This window comes from Chiloscyllium punctatum, chromosome 28 (assembly GCF_047496795.1).
Source record: "Chiloscyllium punctatum isolate Juve2018m chromosome 28, sChiPun1.3, whole genome shotgun sequence".
In the NCBI taxonomy this organism is placed as follows: Eukaryota; Metazoa; Chordata; class Chondrichthyes; order Orectolobiformes; family Hemiscylliidae; genus Chiloscyllium; species Chiloscyllium punctatum.
The window spans coordinates 8,225,739-8,243,186 of record NC_092766.1 but is presented as its reverse complement, the minus strand read 5'-3'; the positions used below and the strand labels follow the sequence as shown (position 1 = coordinate 8,243,186).

The 17,448-nt window shown below is 53.4% G+C and overlaps 1 pseudogene; it reads left to right on the top strand.

The window, feature by feature from the left end:
• LOC140453962 (COUP transcription factor 1-like) overlaps nt 1-17,448 on the top strand; it is a 63,492-nt pseudogene that overhangs the window by 1,833 nt on the left and 44,211 nt on the right.

The window sequence follows — 17,448 nt, the reverse complement described above, 5'->3', positions numbered from 1 at the left end:
TTTCCAATTTATTTTCCTAACTGAAGTTTCATATCCCTGGATCCATTCTTATGAAAATCTTTTTTGCACCCTCTTGACTGCCAGGGTTCTGGTCTATGTCCTTAATCCTCATTTATTTCTCATTTATTCTCATCCGTTGTCCTGTATTTTCATTTTGTCTTTTTCTCTATTTTTTCTGCCCTCGTTGTCTCTATTGCTTTGTGTCCTAATTCTCTCACTCTTTACTCACTTCTCAATGGCCTACTTTCCCCTCTCTGTCTCATTTTGCACTCATTCTGTCTCCATTTCTCTGCCAATTTTCAGTCTTCTCTAGCATTGCTGTCTTTCCCAATTCTTCTCTGTTGCTCCTTTGTCCATCAGCATGTATCACACTGAAATAGCCAGAACTGAGAAAACTGCAAAACTGAAATTACTTTTGATAGAATGACATTAATGACAGATTCTGAGGTGCTACATTTGTTGTGGAGATTTTAAAAACATTTTGAGCCCTTTGCTTGCTAAATAATATTGTTGATTTTCTGAGTTTGTTTCTGATTTTGTTTGGTTTTATTAAAAGTTTATAGCAAAGGAGGCCATTTGACCCATCGTGTCAGTGCTAGAGCAGTTCAAATATAATCAAAATGCCCTGTTATTTCCCCATAGCTCAGAATCTTCCTCTGTGTATGAAGTATCCTTTACAATCAGCAATGTGCCCCTGGTAATACTTTCCTTGCCCCAACAACACTGTGTAAAGATTTGTTTTGCAAATCTATCTCCTTATTCTCTTAGGGCAGTTTTACATCATGAACCACCCTCATTTTTGACTCCCCCCCAACCAGAGAAAATAGTTTCTGGCTATACATTCCATAATAACTACTTATTAATTATAAAAATTGTTTGAACTTTCTCTGATCTAATGTGAATAGACCCAGTCTCTCCAGCTCTCAACCTTCTGTCATTGTCATCATCCTTGTGTATCTATATTGGATGAATGGTTTTAATTGCCCTTCTATAAGGTGCACAACTCTACGTGTGACCTAAATCAGTGTTTGGTACAAAATTGTTATTTATTCTTTACTTTTGCACACCCCTACATATAAAACTCAACAATCTATTGATTTTTATCACCATCGATCTGAACTTCCACTTAGGAAATTCAGTCTAGTTTTTGTCCTTGATCATATTGTTCCTTCTCTGTTTCTCTCTTCTTGAGTTGTGCCTGTCCTTTTTTCCTTAAGTTTTCCTAAGCTCCCAGTTTGTCCCATTTTTGTTGATTTCACACCAACCTCAGACCAGCTGCAAAATGCAGATCAAGGGAATTTGCACCAGATTCTGATTAATGTAAACAAACCATTTACTCTGTATTAAATTGCATTCCAGTGGTCAGCACTGTAAATATATTTAATGTCGTTATATTCCAGATCCGCCATTATGTTTCCTTTGAATATTGCTATAGTTTGGGCATCTTGCATTGTCCTGGATGAGAGTTTCATCTGTGTATTTGCTGCATTCATTTATTGAGTGAGAATCCAGCTGCTTTGTACTAAGCTCTGTACTTATGACTGATTGTCACAAGCCATCATTGACCTCCCATCTCGTTAGAAGGCAGTAGAATAAATACCTCATTAAGCTCCACGTTAAACTATAAGCTGCCAAGATTTATTAATCACTTGTTGGCTAAATAGCAATTTAGAATCATAGAATCCCTACAGTGTAGAAGCAGGCCATTTGACCTATCAAGTCCACTCTGACCCTCTGAAGAGCCCAGCCCTGTAAACCTGCATTGCCCATGGATTATCCACCCAGCTTGCACATCCCTGGGCACCATGGGCAATTTAGCATGGCTGATCCACCTAACCAGCACATCTTTGGACTGTGGGAGGAAACCCGTGCAGAGATAAGGAGAATGTGCAGACTCCACACATACAGTCACCAAAGGGTAGAATTGAACCCAGCCGGATCCCTGGTGCTGTGAGGCAGCAGTGCGAACTACTGAGCCACCTGGCTTATACATTAACTATTCTCCCTTGGGAGTTAAAATTGTTTCGCTTGTGTTAGGATACAATGTGACCTCAACTAGACGCAGGGTCCCTCAGTACTAATCTCTATGCAGTGCGGTATTACTGATCGCACATTCTGGCTGCTTTCACTCTCACTGAAGTAAGGCCAGATGACATGAGGTTTTCTACAAAAAATGCATGATTTGGATGAAGAAAGTAGTTTTGAATCTCTTTGAAACCAATTCAAAGACTAACTCAGAGGTACCACCTGATGAAGGAGCAGTGCTCTGAAAGCTAGTGCTTCCAAATAAACCAGTTAGACTCTAACCTGGTGCTGTGGGATTTTTTTTAACTTTGTCCACTCCAGTCCAACACCAGCTTCTCCACCTCAGGTATTTGAATGGGCTGCCTCGGGCCCTCCCTTAGCTGAATTGGACCATTGTCTGTAGGTTTGATTTTGGTTTTTAACCCCTATGTGCATTCATATGAAGTGAAGAAACATTGTGTTTAAAGAAATAAATTTATTTTTGGTACCAGGCAATTTGTAGAATTTGCAACATTTAAACTTAAAGGACCCAGAATGTCTCCGTTCAGTTGTGAAAGAATTGAAGTGACTGACTTCTACTGGAAACACTTTCCTTGTCAGGTGGTCACAAATTTGAGCTCCTGACTTAGTCTTGTCTTCCCATATTCTACCTACTTTAGAAATGTGGGTATCTATCTCTGAACCGCAACTACTCATTTTACCTCCGACTAATCTAAACTATTGGACTATCATGATGCCCTTCAATGGCTGCAGAGCCAAAGACAGGTTTGCATTTATTGAACACCATTCACATCCTCAGACGCCCCAAGGCTCTTTGGAAACAATGCAGTACAATGGGAGTGTGATCACTGTTGTAATTTATGCACAGCAAGCTCCCACAAATAATATAAAGATCTGATGATTTGATCTTTATTGATGATTCTTACGAGAGTAATGAGGACACTGGAGAGAAATCCCTTGTTTTTCTTCAAAATGTGAGGTTTTATTTTAAACTAAGAGAACAGACAGGACCTCAGATTCACATCTCACCTGAAAGACAGTTCTAACAGTCTAGTATTTCCATAGTACTGTGCAGCACTCTCTCAATACTGACCCTGCCATTTCAGCACTGACCATCTGACAGCGCCCACTCCCTCAGCACTGACCATCTAACAGTGAGGCACTCCCTCAGCACTGACCATCTGACAGTGAGGCACTCCCTCAGCACTGACCATCTAACAGTGAGGCACTCCCTCAGCACTGACCCCCCGACAGCACCCACTCCCTCAGCACTGACCCCCCGACAGTGCCCACTCCCCCAGCACTGACCCTTCAACAGTGCGGCACTCCCTCGGCACTGACCCTTCACAGTGAGGCACTCCCTCAGCACTGACCCTCCGACAGTGCCCACTCCCTCAGCACTGACCATCTGACAGTGCGGCACTCCCTCAGCACTGACCCTCCGACAGTGCCCACTCCCTCAGCACTGACCCTCCAACAGTGCCCACTCCCTCAGCACTGACCCTCTGAGAGCGTCCACTCCCTCAGCACTGACCCTCCGACAGTGCCCATTCCCTCAGCACTGACCCTCCGACAGTGCGGCATTCCCTCAGCACTGACCCTCCGACAGTGCGGCACTCCCTCGGCACTGACCCTTCACAGTGAGGCACTCCCTCAGCACTGACCCTCCGACAGTGCCCACTCCCTCAGCACTGACCATCTGACAGTGCGGCACTCCCTCAGCACTGACCCTCCGACAGTGCCCACTCCCTCAGCACTGACCCTCCAACAGTGCCCACTCCCTCAGCACTGACCCTCTGAGAGCGTCCACTCCCTCAGCACTGACCCTCCGACAGTGCCCATTCCCTCAGCACTGACCCTCCGACAGTGCGGCATTCCCTCAGCACTGACCCTCCGACAGTGCGGCACTCCCTCGGCACTGACCCTTCCCAGTGAGGCACTCCCTCAGCACTGACCCTCCGACAGTGCGGCATTCCCTCAGCACTGACCCTCCGACAGTGCGGCACTCCCTCGGCACTGACCCTTCACAGTGAGGCACTCCCTCAGCACTGACCCTCCGACAGTGCCCACTCCCTCAGCACTGACCATCTGACAGTGCGGCACTCCCTCAGCACTGACCCTCCGACAGTGCCCACTCCCTCAGCACTGACCCTCCAACAGTGCCCACTCCCTCAGCACTGACCCTCTGAGAGCGTCCACTCCCTCAGCACTGACCCTCCGACAGTGCCCATTCCCTCAGCACTGACCCTCCGACAGTGCGGCATTCCCTCAGCACTGACCCTCCGACAGTGCGGCACTCCCTCGGCACTGACCCTTCACAGTGAGGCACTCCCTCAGCACTGACCCTCCGACAGTGCCCACTCCCTCAGCACTGACCATCTGACAGTGCCCACTCCCTCAGCACTGACCCTCCGACAGTGCCCACTCCCTCAGCACTGACCCTCTGAGAGCGTCCACTCCCTCAGCACTGACCCTCCGACAGTGCCCATTCCCTCAGCACTGACCCTCCGACAGTGCGGCATTCCCTCAGCACTGACCCTCCGACAGTGCCCACTCCCTCAGCACTGACCCTCCGACAGTGCCCACTACCTCAGCACTGACCCTCCAACAGTGCCCACTCCCTCAGCACTGACCCTCTGAGAGCGTCCACTCCCTCAGCACTGACCCTCCGACAGTGCCCATTCCCTCAGCACTGACCCTCCGACAGTGCGGCATTCCCTCAGCACTGACCCTCCGACAGTGCGGCACTCCCTCGGCACTGACCCTTCACAGTGAGGCACTCCCTCAGCACTGACCCTCCGACAGTGCCCACTCCCTCAGCACTGACCATCTGACAGTGCGGCACTCCCTCAGCACTGACCCTCCGACAGTGCCCACTCCCTCAGCACTGACCCTCCAACAGTGCCCACTCCCTCAGCACTGACCCTCTGAGAGCGTCCACTCCCTCAGCACTGACCCTCCGACAGTGCCCATTCCCTCAGCACTGACCCTCCGACAGTGCGGCATTCCCTCAGCACTGACCCTCCGACAGTGCGGCACTCCCTCGGCACTGACCCTTCACAGTGAGGCACTCCCTCAGCACTGACCCTCCGACAGTGCGGCATTCCCTCAGCACTGACCCTCCGACAGTGCGGCACTCCCTCGGCACTGACCCTTCACAGTGAGGCACTCCCTCAGCACTGACCCTCCGACAGTGCCCACTCCCTCAGCACTGACCATCTGACAGTGCGGCACTCCCTCAGCACTGACCCTCCGACAGTGCCCACTCCCTCAGCACTGACCCTCCAACAGTGCCCACTCCCTCAGCACTGACCCTCTGAGAGCGTCCACTCCCTCAGCACTGACCCTCCGACAGTGCCCATTCCCTCAGCACTGACCCTCCGACAGTGCGGCATTCCCTCAGCACTGACCCTCCGACAGTGCGGCACTCCCTCGGCACTGACCCTTCACAGTGAGGCACTCCCTCAGCACTGACCCTCCGACAGTGCCCACTCCCTCAGCACTGACCATCTGACAGTGCCCACTCCCTCAGCACTGACCCTCCGACAGTGCCCACTCCCTCAGCACTGACCCTCTGAGAGCGTCCACTCCCTCAGCACTGACCCTCCGACAGTGCCCATTCCCTCAGCACTGACCCTCCGACAGTGCGGCATTCCCTCAGCACTGACCCTCCGACAGTGCCCACTCCCTCAGCACTGACCCTCCGACAGTGCCCTCTCCCTCAGCGCTGACCCTCCGACAGTGCAGCACTCCCTCAGCATTGACCCTCCAACAGTGCCCGCTCCCTCAGCACTGACTCTCCAACAGTACAGCGCTCTCACAGTGCTAACACTCCTACAGTGCGGCACCCCCTCAGCGCTGACCCTCCGACAGTGCAGCACTCCCTCAGCATTGACCCTCCAACAGTGCCCACTCCCTCAGCACTGACCCTCCGACAGTGCGGCCCTCCCTCAGCACTGACCCTCCGACAGTGCCCACTTCCCCAGCACTGACCCTTCACAGTGAGGCACTCCCTCAGCACTGACCCTCCGACAGTGCCCACTCCCTCAGCACTGACCCTCCGACAGTGCGGCACTCCCTCAGCACTGACCCTCCGACAGTGCCGACTCCCTCAGCACTGACCCCCCGACAGTGCGGCACTCCCTCAGCACTGACCCTCCAACAGTGCCCACTCCTTCAGCACTGACCATCGGACAGTGCCCACTCCCTCAGCACTGACCCTCCGACAGTGCCCACTCCCTCAGCACTGACCATCGGACAGTGCCCACTCCCTCAGCACTGACCCTCCGACAGTACCCACTCCCTCAGCACTGACCCTCCGACAGTGCCCACTCCCTCAGCACTGACCCTCCGACAGTGCCCACTCCCTCAGCACTGACCCTCCAACAGTGCGGCGCTCCCTCAGCACTGACCCTCCGATAGTGCGGCACTCCCTCAGCACTGATCCTCCGACAGTGTGGCGCTCCCTCAGTACTGACCCTCCGACAGTGCCCACTCCCTCAGCGCTGACCCTCCGACAGTGCGGCACTCCCTCAGCACTGACCCTCCGACAGTGTGGCACTCCCTCAGCACTGACCCTCCGACAGTGCCCGCTCCCTCAGCACTGACCCTCCGACAGTGCCCACTCCCTCAGCACTGACCCTCCGACAGTGCCCACTCCCTCAGCGCTGACCCTCCAACAGGGCCCACTCCCTCAGCACTGACCCTCCGACAGTGCCCACTCCTTCAGCACCGACCCTCCGACAGTGCGGCACTCCCTCAGCGCTGACCCTCTGACAGTGCTGCACTCCCTCAGCACTGAACCTCCAACAGTGCCCACTCCGTCAGCGCTGACCCTCCGACAGTGCAGTACTACCACAGCACTGACCCTCCGACAGTGTGGCACTCCCTCAGCACTGACCCTCTGACAGTGAGGCACTCCCTCAGCACTGACCCTCCGACAGTGCCCTCTCCCTCAGCACTGACCCTCCGACAGTGTGGCGCTCCCTCTGCACTGACCCTCCAACAGTGCGGCACTCCCTCAGCACTGACCCTCCAACAGTGCGGCGCTCCCTCAGCACTGATCCTCCGACAGTGCGGCACTCCCTCAGCGCTGACCCTCTGACAGTGCCCACTTCCTCAGCACTGACACTCTGACAGTGCCCACTCCCTCAGCACTGACCCTCTGACGGTGCACTGCTCCCTCAGCACTGACCCTCTGACAGTGCACTGCTCCCTCAGCACTGACCCTCCGACAGTGCAGTACTACCACAGCACTGACCCTCCGACAGTGTGGCACTCCCTCAGCACTGACCCTCTGACAGTGAGGCACTCCCTCAGCACTGACCCTCCGACAGTGCCCTCTCCCTCAGCACTGACCCTCCGACAGTGTGGCGCTCCCTCTGCACTGACCCTCCAACAGTGCGGCACTCCCTCAGCACTGACCCTCCAACAGTGCGGCGCTCCCTCAGCACTGATCCTCCGACAGTGCGGCACTCCCTCTGCACTGACCCTCCAATAGTGCGGCGCTCCCTCAGCACTGACCCTCCGACAGTGCGGCACTCCGTCAGCACTGATCCTCCGGCAGTGCGGTGCTCCCACTGCGCTAACCCTCCAACAGTGCAGCTCTCCCTCAGCACTGACTCTTCGACAGTGCCCACTCCCTCAGCCCTGACCCTCCGACAGTGCGGAGCTCCCTCAGCGCTAACCCTCAGATAGTGCAGCACTCCCTCAGCACTGAACCTCCGACAGTGCAGCACTCCCTCAGCACTGAACCTCCGACAGTGCAGCACTCCCTCAGCACTGACACTCTGACAGTGCGGCGCTCCCTCAGCACTGACCCTCCGACAGTGCAGCACTCCCTCAGCACTGACCCTCTGACAGTGCGGCGCTCCCTCAGCACTGACCCCCCGACAGTGCAGCACTCCCTCAGCACTGACCCTCTGACAGTGCGGCACTCCCTCAGCACTGACCCTCTGACAGAGTCCACTCCCTCAGCACTGACCCTCCGACAGTGCCCACTCCCTCAGCACTGACCCTCCGACAGTGCAGCACTCCCTCAGCACTGACCCTCCGACAGTGCGGCGCTCCCTCAGCACTGACCCGCCGACAGTGCAGCACTCCCTCAGCACTGACCCTCCGACAGTGTGGCGCACCCTCAGCACTGACCCTCTGACAGTGCGGCACACCCTCAGCACTGACCCTCCGACAGTACCCACTCCCTCAGCACTGACCCTCCGACAGTGCCCACTCCCTCAGCACTGACCCTCCGACAGTGCCCACTCCCTCAGCACTGACCCTCCAACAGTGCGGCGCTCCCTCAGCACTGACCCTCCGATAGTGCGGCACTCCCTCAGCACTGATCCTCCGACAGTGTGGCGCTCCCTCAGTACTGACCCTCCGACAGTGCCCACTCCCTCAGCGCTGACCCTCCGACAGTGCGGCACTCCCTCAGCACTGACCCTCCGACAGTGTGGCACTCCCTCAGCACTGACCCTCCGACAGTGCCCACTCCCTCAGCACTGACCCTCCGACAGTGCCCACTCCCTCAGCACTGACCCTCCGACAGTGCCCACTCCCTCAGCGCTGACCCTCCAACAGGGCCCACTCCCTCAGCACTGACCCTCCGACAGTGCCCACTCCTTCAGCACCGACCCTCCGACAGTGCGGCACTCCCTCAGCGCTGACCCTCTGACAGTGCTGCACTCCCTCAGCACTGAACCTCCAACAGTGCCCACTCCGTCAGCGCTGACCCTCCGACAGTGCGGCACTCCCTCAGCGCTGACCCTCTGACGGTGCACTGCTCCCTCAGCACTGACCCTCTGACAGTGCACTGCTCCCTCAGCACTGACCCTCCGACAGTGCAGTACTACCACAGCACTGACCCTCCGACAGTGTGGCACTCCCTCAGCACTGACCCTCTGACAGTGAGGCACTCCCTCAGCACTGACCCTCCGACAGTGCCCTCTCCCTCAGCACTGACCCTCCGACAGTGTGGCGCTCCCTCTGCACTGACCCTCCAACAGTGCGGCACTCCCTCAGCACTGATCCTCCGACAGTGCGGCACTCCCTCAGCACTGATCCTCCGGCAGTGCGGTGCTCCCACTGCGCTAACCCTCCAACAGTGCAGCTCTCCCTCAGCACTGACTCTTCGACAGTGCCCACTCCCTCAGCCCTGACCCTCCGACAGTGCGGAGCTCCCTCAGCGCTAACCCTCAGATAGTGCAGCACTCCCTCAGCACTGAACCTCCGACAGTGCAGCACTCCCTCAGCACTGACCCTCTGACAGTGCGGCGCTCCCTCAGCACTGACCCCCCGACAGTGCAGCACTCCCTCAGCACTGACCCTCTGACAGTGCGGCACTCCCTCAGCACTGACCCTCTGACAGAGTCCACTCCCTCAGCACTGACCCTCCGACAGTGCCCACTCCCTCAGCACTGACCCTCCGACAGTGCAGCACTCCCTCAGCACTGACCCTCCGACAGTGCGGCGCTCCCTCAGCACTGACCCTCCGACAGTGCAGCACTCCCTCAGCACTGACCCTCCGACAGTGCAGCACTCCCTCAGCACTGACCCTCCGACAGTGTGGCGCACCCTCAGCACTGACCCTCTGACAGTGCGGCACACCCTCAGCACTGACCCTCCGACAGTCCCCACTCCCTCAGCACTGACCCTCCGACAGTGCCCACTCCCTCAGCACTGACCCTCCGACAGTGCCCACTCCCTCAGCACTGACCCTCTGACAGTGCGGCGCTCCCTCAGCACTGACCCCCCGACAGTGCAGCACTCCCTCAGCACTGACCCTCCGACAGTGCGGCACTCCCTCAGCACTGACCCTCTGACAGAGTCCACTCCCTCAGCACTGACCCTCCGACAGTGCCCACTCCCTCAGCACTGACCCTCCGACAGTGCAGCACTCCCTCAGCACTGACCCTCCGACAGTGCGGCGCTCCCTCAGCGCTCACCCTCCGACAGTGCGGCACTCCCTCAGCACTGACCCTCCGACAGTGCGGCACTCCCTCAGCACTGACCCTCCGACAGTGCGGCACTCCCTCAGCACTGACCCTCCGACAGTGCGGCACTCCCTCAGCACTGACCCTCCGACAGTGCCCACTCCCTCAGCACTGACCCTCCGACAGTGCCCACTCCCTCAGCACTGACCCTCCGACAGTGCCCACTTCCTCAGCACTGACCCTCTGACAGTGCGGCGCTCCCTCAGCACTGACCCCCCGACAGTGCAGCACTCCCTCAGCACTGACCCTCCGACAGTGCGGCACTCCCTCAGCACTGACCCTCTGACAGAGTCCACTCCCTCAGCACTGACCCTCCGACAGTGCAGCACTCCCTCAGCACTGACCCTCCGACAGTGCGGCGCTCCCTCAGCGCTCACCCTCCGACAGTGCGGCACTCCCTCAGCACTGACCCTCCGACAGTGCGGCACTCCCTCAGCACTGACCCTCCGACAGTGCGGCACTCCCTCAGCACTGACCCTCCGACAGTGCAGCACTCCCTCAGCACTGACCCTCCGACAGTGCCCACTCCCTCAGCACTGACCCTCCGACAGTGCCCACTCCCTCAGCACTGACCCTCCGACAGTGCCCACTTCCTCAGCACTGACACTCTGACAGTGCGGCAATCCCTCAGCACTGACCCTCCGACAGTGCGGCACTCCCACAGCGCTGACCCTCCGACAGTGCCCACTCCCTCAGCACTGACCCTCCGACAGTGCCCACTCCCTCAGCACTGACCCTCCGACAGTGCCCACTTCCTCAGCACTGACACTCTGACAGTGCCCACTCCCTCAGCACTGACCCTCCGACAGTGCGGCGCTCCCTCAGCACTGACCCTCCGACAGTGCGGCGCTCCCTCAGCACTGACCCTCCGACAGTGCAGCACTCCCTCAGCACTGACCCTCCGACAGTGTGGCGCTCCCTCAGCACTGACCCTCCGACAGTGCGGCACACCCTCAGCACTGACCCTCCGACAGTGCCCACTCCCTCAGCACTGACCCTCCGACAGTGCCCACTCCCTCAGCACTGACCCTCCGACAGTGCCCACTCCCTCAGCACTGACCCTCCGACAGTGCCCACTTCCTCAGCACTGACACTCTGACAGTGCGGCACTCCCTCAGCACTGACCCTCCGACAGTGCGGCACTCCCTCAGCGCTGACCCTCCGACAGTGCCCACTCCCTCAGCACTGACCCTCCGACAGTGCCCACTCCCTCAGCACTGACCCTCCGACAGTGCCCACTTCCTCAGCACTGACCCTCCGACAGTGCGGTGCTCCCTCAGCACTGAACCTCCGACAGTGCGGCACTCCCTCAGCACTGACCCTCTGACAGTGCGGCACTCCCTCAGCACTGACCCTCCGACAGTGCCCACTCCCTCTGCACTGACCCTCCGACAGTGCGGCACTCCCTCAGCACTGACCCTCCGACAGTGCAGCACTCCCTCAGCACTGAACCTCTGACAGTGCAGCTCTCCCTCAGCACTGACCCTCCGACAGTGCGGCACTCCCTCAGCACTGACCCTCTGGCAGTGCCGCGGTCCCTTAGCACTGACCCTCCGACAGTGCGACCCTCCAACAGTGCAACATGTCTTCAGTATTGTCCCTCTGACAGTGCAGCACTCCATATTGCACTCTGTTGTGAGCCTGAATCTTTCAGCTCATATTTCTGAAGTAGGGCGTGAATGTGCTCTTCTGACTCAGAGACGCAGGGTGTCCTGTCTCCTGAGCCCTAACTCACAGTTTGTTCAGTGTGTTATCTGTGTCCTTTCACTCGTAATAACGTTATTCTTATTAGTGTTATTTGTATTGCAGCAGTTCAGAGAGGCAGACTGGCTCACACTCCGCCCAACCCTGGACAGTACAGCCTTAACAATGGCGATGGCTTCCCCAGCCCTTCCTACCTCTCTGGCTTTATCTCGTTGCTGGTCAGGGCGGAACCCTACGCAATGTCTCGCTCTGGCAGCCAGTGCATGCAGCCCAGCAGCATGATGGGGGTTGAGAACATTTGCGAGTTTGCAGCCCGCCTCCTTTTCAGCGCCGTGGAGTGGGCCCGGAATATCCCGTTCTTCCCTGACCTCCAGATCTCGGACCAGGTGGGGCTTCTGCGACTGACCTGGAGTGAACTGTTTGTGCTGAACGCGGCTCAGTGTTCAATACCGTTGCATGTGGCCCCTCTCCTGGCTGCTGCCGGTCTCCATGCCTCCCCAATGTCGGCGGAGCGCGTCGTGGCATTCATGGATCACACCCGGATCTTCCAGGAGCAAGTGGAGAAGCTGAAGCTGCTGCACGTGGACTCGGCTGAGTATTCCTGCCTGAAAGCCATTGCCCTTTTCACCTCAGGTCAGTGGGTTCTGGGTCTGTGTGCAGTGTTGGGTAACCCACTGTTTGATCACGCCACCGTCATGAAAGAGTGAATCATGAAAGAGTATTCCTGCTGCTCAGAGAAAGAGCAGGTAGAATTAGAGTCAGCACCAAGAGGAAAAGCTAGGAGGTCCATTTTCATTGGTGCTAACCGAACAGGAGTCCGGTATAGCACACAAGAGGGAAGTTCTCAATCTCCTGTCACATTGCACATCAAGATTCAAGTGTTATGTTCAGGTGAAGTGGGGTCAGACAGCACGGCCACTTGGACCTGAATATTTTGATACACTTTAAAGTCATAACAATTAGACATTTCTATTACACGTTCCTACTTATTATTGAGATTGTGTAAGCAAACATGTCACACTGTAATTACACCATCTGGTCAACAATGATGCCGTTGGGAGGGTGTGATTATACTGGCACATGTTTAAATGTGGAGACAATCTGAACCCAGATGGGATAAACAGACCAAGGGTGAGCACTACCTTATTCTTAATATTCCCCTCGAAATCAACGTGTGTGGTGTGTACAGTGCAGCTACATGCAAATATACATGTGTGTTCTGTGTGCATGTACATGTTTGTACGATGTATATGTCTGCACATGTGCCTATTCTGTGTTCATGCAAATGTATGTGTGTGTATATTCTGTGTGCATACATGTGTGCTTGTGTCTGCACCTGTATGTGTGTGTGTGTGTGTGTGTGCATGTGTGCGTGTGAGCATGTGTGTGCATCTGTATGTGTGTGTGCGTCTGTATGTATGTGTGTGCGTCTATATGTGTGTGTATGCATGTGTATGCATGTGTATGCATGTGTATGCACGTGTATGCATGTATGTGTATGCATGTTTATATGTGTGCGCGCGTGTTTGTGTGCATGCGCGTGTGTATGCATATGTGTGTATGCACGTGTGTGCACGTGTGTGTGTATGCATGTGTATGCATATGCATGTGTATGTGTGTGTGTATGCACATGTATGCATGTGTGTATGCACGTGTATGTGTGTGTATGCGTGTGAGTATGCATTTGTATGCATGTGTTCACGTGTATGCGTGTGTGTATGCTTTTGTATGCGTGTGTGCACGTGTATGCGTGTGTGTGTGCGCGTGTGTATGCGTGTGTGTATGCACATGTATGCGTGTGAGTGTGAGTATGATTAGTCTTCAGATGGAATTCAAATCAAAATACTAGAGCATAGCATTAATTCATTGACATTACTCAGTAATTACTCAGTATTAATGAAATACTGTTTAAATACAGGTGTGAGAAATGAACCCAGTTAATCAATCAGTCCGAGTCAAAGAGTTCCGAAGCAGCACATTTATTCGAACATCTTTAAAGACGGGCGGCTGTATGAGGAGAGACACACCCGACAGTAAAATACAGAGTTTTTAAATACTTTTCTGAGGGGTCTCTCGACATCCCTACACTAAGCAATAAACCTATCATAAGTGTCTATTTCATTCTATCCACTTATTTGGTTACTACTTGTGCCTGTTATTCCTTTATTTGGGAATTCCCTGCACCCAAGCCTAAGCCGATCATATTTATTAATTACCTTCACTTGTTTTTCTTCAAATCTGCTTTATTTGGCTGTCCTTGTTCGTTGCAGCCTTCCTGTTGTTTTGTCCAGTTCCTCTTTTCTTTTCTAACCTTCTGACTTCTGAGATCATCCTTTACTATTTCTTAGCTTAAAACTATTTCTTTAAAAGACCCTCTATATTCGTTAAAATCAACATACACCTGACAACCTGAAATGTTTCTCTCTCAATCCCTCCTTTTCTTTTTGTCAGTCTATGTTGATCTCGTTGATTCTGGGACAATGAGGCCTCCAGGTTAGAGAGCATCAGACCTGAAAGTTCATCTACTTTGGAAATGCCTTCAGGGGGGTCTTCTCAACATCATAAGTTGTTAACAAGTAAAGGCCGTCCCCCCTGCAGTCCCTTCAGGGGCCTCTGTTTGGTCAAGGTGGTCTCGATCATACTCTGAGTGAGACCCCGAATACAAGGAATAATACAACAGCCCAGTGCCGCCAGAATCCCAACCACCACCGTCAAGGAGGTTTGAATAGAAACCACATTTGCTGAACCAAGACTCCAACCACCCTGTTATTGAAGTGTCCACCCCAGAATGTTCAGCCAATTCACGTGAGAGGGTCGCCAATCCTTGTAAGGTTCGAGTAATCGAGCCGTCTGGGGCCGTGTTATTCAGAATAAAGGTAGAGCAACTTCCCCCTAACATAACACAAACTCCCCCCTTTTTCTGCCAACATCATATCTAAGGCCATCCTATTTTCCCAGGCTATCCTGCTTGTGGCATCTAACTGTTCAGCTGTTCCTTTAACAGCGTTTCTGGTGTAATTTATAAATCTTTGTTGGTTGTAAAAGATGTAATTAATCCAATCGACATTTTTATTAATCGTAACCCACCAGAAGAGAGACTCAAATCCAGCTGCTATTTGGTTACAGGCCTTAAATTCATCAGGCACCCCCCTGGGAACCCCTATCAAGTCCAAATAAATATCATCATCAAAAGGAGGTAGCAAAGACTGACCGTGCCCTCCTCCCTTTCTTCATTTCAGGAACCTCACCTCGTTAAAACGCTCGGGTGAATGGAATAGCCAATTGTACAATTGCACAAGTGCCTCGCCAGTCAGAGGGCACAGTAGGTCTTAGAGTCTTTCTGCCACAGTACCACCACAAATCCACTCGGGGTATCTTTAAAGCTGAATAGTTCCCTCCCCAACTCTGTCTCGGAAACTGATTCAATTTCCGAGCATGACTTTAAGTCTCCTAGAAATCGGGACTGGTCTGAACCCCTGCCCTTCGTACACAGGAGGTGTGATTCCTGACCACGTCCGAAAACAAAGGGGGGAGTTTTTCATTCCTCCTTCTTCAGGGGAGGGAGCAACAACAGCAAAGACCGACAGCCTGGGTTGCCCCACGCTGTCTCATCCTGATACAGGTCTATCATGTATATTATACCAGCTCTGTCTCGCTTCCACCCGAGCCGAAAGAGGACCACGCGGGCCACCAGTCTACCTGAGGCACAGGCAGACCAATTGCTTTTATTCAGACTTTTCACAGTGTATTTCACCCATTAAACCCAAGCAGTTGTATCCCCGTATCCAGTTTCTATTTCAACAGTCTGTTTTAAGTCCTTTACCTCTATAATGTTTACTACTTTAAGGTCATCGGGAGGGGTGTAAGGTTGTACCTTATTATCCAGTAGTTCTGCTCGTTTTCCCTGTCCTACGCTAATTCCAAAGCAACAGCCCGAGAAATCATTCCCATTTGCTTTCATTTCTATCCCAAATGTTTCATGTAATTGTACCTGATAGATGCCCCCTCCCAGAATTGCTTCGTGCCATGTGGTTTTCTTTATCGTTAGGTATATTGGGTTACACTTTTTATCGGGACAATCGTGAGCTGGTCAGAAGGGGGCCCGGTGTACTGTGACGAGACCATTATACCAAGTACCATCCCCAAGGCTATCCCCATAGGACTTAAGATGTATCTCTGAGCTGCGGTACTGTCTCTGATTATCTACATCCCCACAATTTACTAAGCTGCATACATCAGTGTCTATTACTTGTGGATTATCAGACTCTGGAACCGTTAATAACACATATGAAAATGATATTTGACAAAATCCTAATACTAAGAGGGCTAGTATCATAACTCTTAAGCATCCCCAGCATTCCTGGACGTCACAGTCGAAAGAAAGGACAAGGGAGAATTACAAACCTGCGTATACAGAAAACCAGAGGAGAAAGTGAGGACTACAGATGCTGGAGATCAGAGCTGAAAATGTGTTGCTGGAAAAGCGCAGCAGGTCAGGCGGCATCCAAGGAGCAGGAGAATCGACGTTTCGGGCATGAGCCCTTATTCCTGAAGAAGGGCTTATGCCCAAAACGTCGATTCTCCTGTTCCTTGGATGCCGCCTGACCTGCTGCGCTTTTCCAGCAACACATTTTCAGCTATACAGAAAGCCAACAAACACTGACCAAATACTTAACTACACCAGCAACCATCCCAACACACACAAACGAAGCTGTATCAGAACACTATTCCAACGAGCCACCACACACTACAGCACAGACAAACTTCAGAAGACAGAGGAGAACCACCTATACAACGTATTCAAGAAGAACGGTTACTCAAAAAACACAGTGCGCAGATTCCTCAAGAACAAACCACGACAAGCAGACCAAACACAGCCAGAAACCCTAACCACCTTACCATACACCAAAGAAGTTTCAGAAATCACAGCCAGATTACTAAGACCCCTCGGAATCCTAGTAACACACAAACCCACCAACACTCTCAAACAAAAACTAACAAACTTAAAAGACCCAGTACAACCCATGGGCAAAACCAACGTCATCTACAAAATTCCATACAAGGACTGCCACAAACACTATGTGGGACAAACGGGAAGAAAGTTAGCCACCAGGATACACGAACACCAGCTAGCCACAAAAAGACACGACCCTCTCTCCCTTGTAGCCCTACACACGGATGAAAAAAACCACCATTTCGACTGGGACAACACATCTATCCTGGGACAGGCTAAGCAAAGACATGCCAGAGAATTCCTAGAGGCCGGGCACTCCAACCTCAACGCTATAAACAAACACATAGATGTAAATACCATCTATCAACCCCTCAGAAAACAAACAGGAAATGACATCACCACAAACCCCAGGAACCCCATCCAGGAGAAAGATATAAATAGAATGCAGGAGATAACAGCTTCGCTTCACTTGGAGGTTACCACTGATGATGTTACCTAGCCAGGTAATGAAACATCTGGATATCAAACCTACAGCTCAGTGAGCAAACCTACACCCTAAACCTCAACCTGAGCTACAAACCTTCACAAACCTTGCATCCCCAGCATTCTAAAAATCGTGCTGAAGCAAAAAAACCTTAATATACAATCTTACAGAAATAATCCCGCGCTCGCGTCGCCACTGTATAATCAGTTATTCAAAGTCTCTTTAGCCTGAGTTTTAGCGGTCATTGCGTTGATTCGGCTGTCCAGACTTCTTCCTTAACGGGAGATTCC